Source organism: Ursus maritimus, unplaced genomic scaffold (genome assembly GCF_017311325.1).
Source record: "Ursus maritimus isolate PB19 unplaced genomic scaffold, ASM1731132v1 scaffold_7, whole genome shotgun sequence".
In the NCBI taxonomy this organism is placed as follows: domain Eukaryota; kingdom Metazoa; phylum Chordata; class Mammalia; order Carnivora; family Ursidae; genus Ursus; species Ursus maritimus.
Genome location: NW_024426885.1, coordinates 20000503 through 20006502, shown reverse-complemented (window position 1 = coordinate 20006502; position 6000 = coordinate 20000503).

The following is a 6000-nucleotide window of genomic DNA, read 5'->3' as shown; positions in this document are numbered from 1 at the left end:
CCCAGCTAATTGAGTACTTACTACTTCACCTGTCTAGCAGCAGCGTGTTTTGTGCACAATTTTTCACGTAACCCCCACACATGTGCTAACATTAAATATCATATCATCCCCATTTACAGACGGTGATGAGATCAGAGAAGATACGTCATCTGCCCCCCACCAGTGATTAAGAGGTGGGACCGAGTTCAATTCACTCCTGTGGTTCACTCTGCTGCAAACATGTCTGGCATGTCTTCACCACTCTATCAATCAGCATTCATCGAGTACCTAGTGTGTGCCCAGTCCTGGCCACAGCTGCTGTTGGACCCCAGTGAGCCGCAAGTCTAGCTGGGGAGATGGGAAAAGCTTGGTTTTATGAGGAAATATCTACTACGGTCTGTGAAGAAAGTGCAACAGAAACTTAGAGCAGATACTCTGAGGAAGGGAAGGACTTAGGACAGGAGGGGGGTCCCCTGCAGGGGGGCTCCGTACCTGCTGGCAGGTCAGGCGTTGGGGCAGCGCTCGCCTTGGTGGAGAAAGCCCCGACTGGAGAGCCAGGAGCCCCGGAATCGGTGCCACACCGGTGGAGGCCTTCAATCTGACCTGGTTCCTCCTACGGTCCCTTCCACCTCTTTAAAAATAATACTAAAATAATAAAAATGAAAAGATGTTTAGAGTCCACACGAACAATTAGAAAGAGACCCTCAGCCATGCGACCCGGTGTGTCTTTTGCAGCATGTTTCAGAGACAGTGGCTGGGTGCACGTGAGCCACGGGTGTCTGAGGGCTGCTGGGCGCGGTCGCAGGGCCTCAGTGCCCCTCCTGGAGCTGACAGTCCAAGGAGGAGACACAACTGCTGCCCAAGAACCAAAGTCAGGTCCCATGTGTTTGGTTCAACCCGCACATGTTTTTGTTTTTTGTTTTATGGGGAACTGGTTGTGGATGTTTAAAAACTGGGACATGGGGCACCTGGGTGGATCAGTCGGTTAGGTGTTGGCCTTCAACTCAGGTCATGACCCCAGGGTCCTGGGATCGAGCCCCCTCTCGGGCTCCCTGCTCAGCGGGGAGCCTGCTTCTCCCTCTGCCTGCTGCTCCCCCTGCTCGTGCTCTCCATCTGTCTGTCAAATAAATAAATAAAATCTTTAAAAATAAATAAAATTAAAAAAATTAAAACTGGGACATGTCTCTCTCTCACACACACACACAGAGTTTTAGCTCCTCTTTAAAATCACATTAAAAATTAATAAAATAAACATAAAAATAAAACCACATTTTAACATGTCTCCTGTGAGCCCTCCTCATTGCAGGGCATGTGAGCTGCAGGCACCTCCTGCCTCCTTCACACCAGACACAAAAAACACACAAGATAAAAATGTGGGGCTCAATGAATTATAACGAACACCCTGGCAACCATAAGCCCATGTTCCTTCTGACCAAAAATGTTGCTGTGAACAATCCTGGATGGCAATCCCACATTTTTCCTACTGTTGTTACTGGATCATCTGATAGAATACTGAAGGATTTATTCTTTTTCTTTAAAGTAGGATAATTTTATTACAATATGTCCTGTTGGTCATTCTGAATCTACTTATTCAGTTTTGGGGTGTTCTCCTGCAATGTGTAATTTCAAACTTCTGGGGTTTTTTTTAATCTTGGGAATGTTTTCTAAAGTGATAGTTTCTAATTTTTGTCCTATTTCCTTGCTTTACTTTTCTTCTTTGGGGAAATCTACTGCATAAATGTTAAAATTTTTTGCTTATCTTTTACAATTGTCATTTTCTCTTAAATCCTTCTTATTCATTTTGGTTTTATTTTTTATTGTCCTCTTATTCATCTTCTATTAATCTTCATTGTTGCATTTATTCACTCCTGTGTTCCTTCTGGTTTTTCCTTCATATTTGAAATGATTGCTTTTTCTAATTCTTTCCTGAGTTCTCAATTTCCCGTCTTTTCTGGCTTACGTGGTTCTTGCGTGTTATTTTTAATCTATAGATACGTTGTGGAAACATTATCGTTTTCATTGTTTTATGGGCATGTCTGGACGATGGGATTTCACTGTGGGCAGGTCATTCTACACAATTTTTAAGTCTGCAATAGCACTTTACCTCAATCTTTTTTTCTGTTGCCCATTTTTAGGTGCAATTAATTCTTCTGAACTTCTGGAAGAGAGACCTGAACTAGTGTCGTTTTATTCGGGGCTCTAGAGCCCCCTTTGCTGTTGACTTTGTGATGTGTTAAAAATTACAGTTCTTACTTTCTGCAAAGTCCTGGCTCTGTTCCCTCCGACTGGAGGGAAAGAGGAGTCTTTCCTTTGTCTCTCCTGCACCAGCCCTGCTTCCTTTGGGATCCTATCCCCAGCAGTTTCTCCTCACTGTGGAACTTTGTCCTAGGCATTCCTGGGACATTAACGGCTCCAGCCCCAGGGGGCTTACCGCAAATCCCTCCTGCTCACCTACCGGAGTGTGCAAACCACCCCCCAGTTCCAGTGGCTGCTCTCAAATTGGCTCATTGAGATTTCAACTTCCTGATGGTTATTTGGGGGTTCTTGGGTCCACCAGACCTTCTTCGGCTTCCTCCTGCACAGACGCTGACGACATGCCCGTATTAAGGGTTTGTGGGGATACTTGTCACCTATAGCCGGTGTAGATCTCCTCCATGAGCTTTGGTTTGGCTATCCCAGCAAAACTCCATTTTTATGGCGTGATTTGGGGAGATCCAAAAACGATAACACAACTGCCATCACCTTGCCAAAATCTGCATTTTTGTTTTTTTTTTTTTTTTTGTTTTTTTTTTTTTAAAGATTTTTATTTTTATTTATTTGACAGAGATAGAGACAGCCAGCGAGAGAGGGAACACAAGCAGGGGGAGTGGGAGAGGAAGAAGCAGGCTCCTAGCAGAGGAGCCTGATGTGGGGCTCGATCCCATAACGCCGGGATCACGCCCTGAGCCGAAGGCAGACGCTTAACCGCTGTGCCACCCAGGCGCCCCTGCATTTTTGTTTTTTTTTTTTTTTTTGTTTTTTTTTTTTTAAAGATTTTTATTTTTATTTATTTGACAGAGATAGAGACAGCCAGCGAGAGAGGGAACACAAGCAGGGGGAGTGGGAGAGGAAGAAGCAGGCTCCTAGCAGAGGAGCCTGATGTGGGGCTCGATCCCATAACGCCGGGATCACGCCCTGAGCCGAAGGCAGACGCTTAACCGCTGTGCCACCCAGGCGCCCCTGCATTTTTGTTTCTAAACATGGACGCTGTGTATTTAATCCTGACTCCGTACTCCAAACACTTTCACACCTAGCAACCACAGTATGGGCTCCAACTGCCAAGCCCCCACCTCCCCTCTCCCAGCCTTCCCCCTGCCCCCCTGCATCTCCCCTCGGAGCCAAAAGCACTCAAGCTATTGCATGAAACATGTCACAAAGTGCTTGTTGAGTCTTCACGTCCTTGCGGGCACAAATCCCCCAGCTGTAGGGAAACAAGAGGGCAAAACCTCCGCCACGGCTCCCAGGTACAACCTCGCCTCCTTACACAATTGCCCACTCCTATCTCAGTGCTGGCAGCCGATGTCAGGACGGGCCCTCAGGCGGGACCAGCAGTGAGGGCTGGGTGGCGGGCAGGCCCCTCGCACTGTACAGGACACAGATGATTTATTTTACCAGAGGGAAGTCAGCCCCCGATGGGGTGTCCACAGCCTAGGCCCCACATCTGTACCCTCTTGTACATTAAACTTCACCAGGGGATAAACTGAGCAAGAAAAAGAAAATCAGCTTCCCTGGAGTTATTCCATAAATCTAGCATACTGCCTGTTTTTATATCCAACCTTTTTTTTTTAATCATTTATTTAAAAGTAGAGTCTTTTGATTCTCGTGTATGTCATTCCCTCCCTCCGAGCACTTGTACACTGCAGTTTTATTCCGGTTCTCCATCTTTCTGGGATCAGCTTGCCTAGTTTTGATTCTTGGACTTCATGCCAAGACATGCAGACCCAGGCAGGAAGCTGCAGGCCCCCGGCACCGGGAACCTTTGCTTCTTGGCCTTGAGCCCATTAAATCAGACTTTGCTCTAAGGCTGCCTTGGGAAGTGACAGGCTTAACAGCCTGATGAACAAACAGTGGGGTTGCTGTCACACTTGACTTACGGTCTGCTTGCACTCCAAATCAACTGTAATCCACAGCTCCCGTTTCCTGAGAGAGGAAAACCTTCGGGGGTGCAGAGATGATGGTCTGAGTCCTAAAGGGGAGGTCTTCTGACATTTAGAGGGATGATGGAGGAGAAACACGATTAATACATCCTATCATTTAAGGAGAAACTTCTTTTTAAGAACAATCCTATGGGACATAGAATAGGAGCAAGTGTGAAACAAACACATTAAAAAACCGATCTTTGGTGGATCAAAATACATCCTGTTATTCAGTCCACATCACAAATACAACCTGAGAACTAGCCGTGCATCTCGCTTCCTCCCACGCAGCAAGTTGGAACCAACGATCCTTGAGAGAAAAGAAGAGAGAAGGGACAACGGAAATGTTGGCAAGTGTTTGAAGGCACTCTGTCAATTTAAGCTCATCCTATCAGTGAAACTTTCCCTGCTGACACCCTGGTTCTGAATGGTAAAAATAGATTCGCTCACTTCATTTTCTGCTTCCCCAGCCGCACAGTAATGGGCATAGCCAGCCATGCTTTGGTGGACGGCCGAAGTATGCTTATATTTATTCATCTTTCAAAGCCATCCAAATCCAAGATATGGTTTAAGATTTAATGAGACTAGTTTAAAAAAGAACTAGCCATACAACGAAATATCAAAAATAGTCAAATCTATGTGCACCAATATAGAAAAATAATTTGGACATACTGCCAAGTTAGAAAGCATACTGGGTAATATGTATAGCATGACCCAATGTGTATGCATATGACATACGCGTGTGTGTGCACACATACTCCTTCTCTTTTATGATTAAGGAGGTTGCTTAATTACAACATTTTTCAGATATTAAAACCATAAATCCAAAAATGGAAAATACTCACATATTTAAAAAATTTCCCTCAGTTTCAGAGAACTTAGATTTTCTGAGTTTTGAATTGATAAGCTCAGCTTGGCAGTAGAGAAGAGGAAGACATACTTATGGAAGTTACTGGTTAATCCATCAAACCAAACACAACGTGAATTTTCTAACAGATTAAAACTAGATTTAGGCTGTATGTACACACCACTCTCAATTCAGTCAAACAGGTTTCCATGTCTAATGTTCAGTGTTAAATTCAGACCGGAAACAGTTAGCTCTAATTTTTTTTCACCTTTTTTAATTGAAATGTAATTGACATACAATGTTATATTGGTTTCCGCATACATGTTCACTTATACACATATACTCATTCTACGTGTTACTGAACACTTAACACAAAGAAAGAAATTGGAGAAAATACATAGCAGATTAGTGGCCGTATCTCCAGGTTATGTCTTAGGGTGGGTTCCTTAAAAAGCAGGCCCTAAGACAAGGATTTATATGTAATTGGTTGTTGGGGGGATGGCCCCAGGAAATACCAGTGGGAAAAAGCTTAAAGTGAAACACAGAAGGAAAGGAAGAAAGTAAAGGGTGTGTTCTTGAACAAGTTACCATGGTAGGCAGAAGGGCTCCATCCCTCTAGGCAACCGCATGAGACAGCGTAGACCACACCTCAGACATCCCAGCCAAGGGTTGAAGAAGTCTGTTCACCCATGCCCAACCACAATGGTCTGAGGTCACAGGGACATCAGCTCTGCAGCCCTTTGGGCTCGCCCCACGTGTACAAGTCGCAGGTACTTGCCACAGAACGCTGTGTACGAGTGAGGAGACATAAGGGCTGTGATGCTATTGGGAAGGGGGTGGGGGGGGACCCCACAACGTGTAACACAGGGTGGACCATGGAAGACTCACTTTCAACATTATACTCACCAAATATTAGGTTTTCCAGAGAAAAGAAAAAAGCTTTTCAGTTAAGCCAGACAATACATGGGGAAGCCAGGGATCTCCCCTCAAAGGGGAACT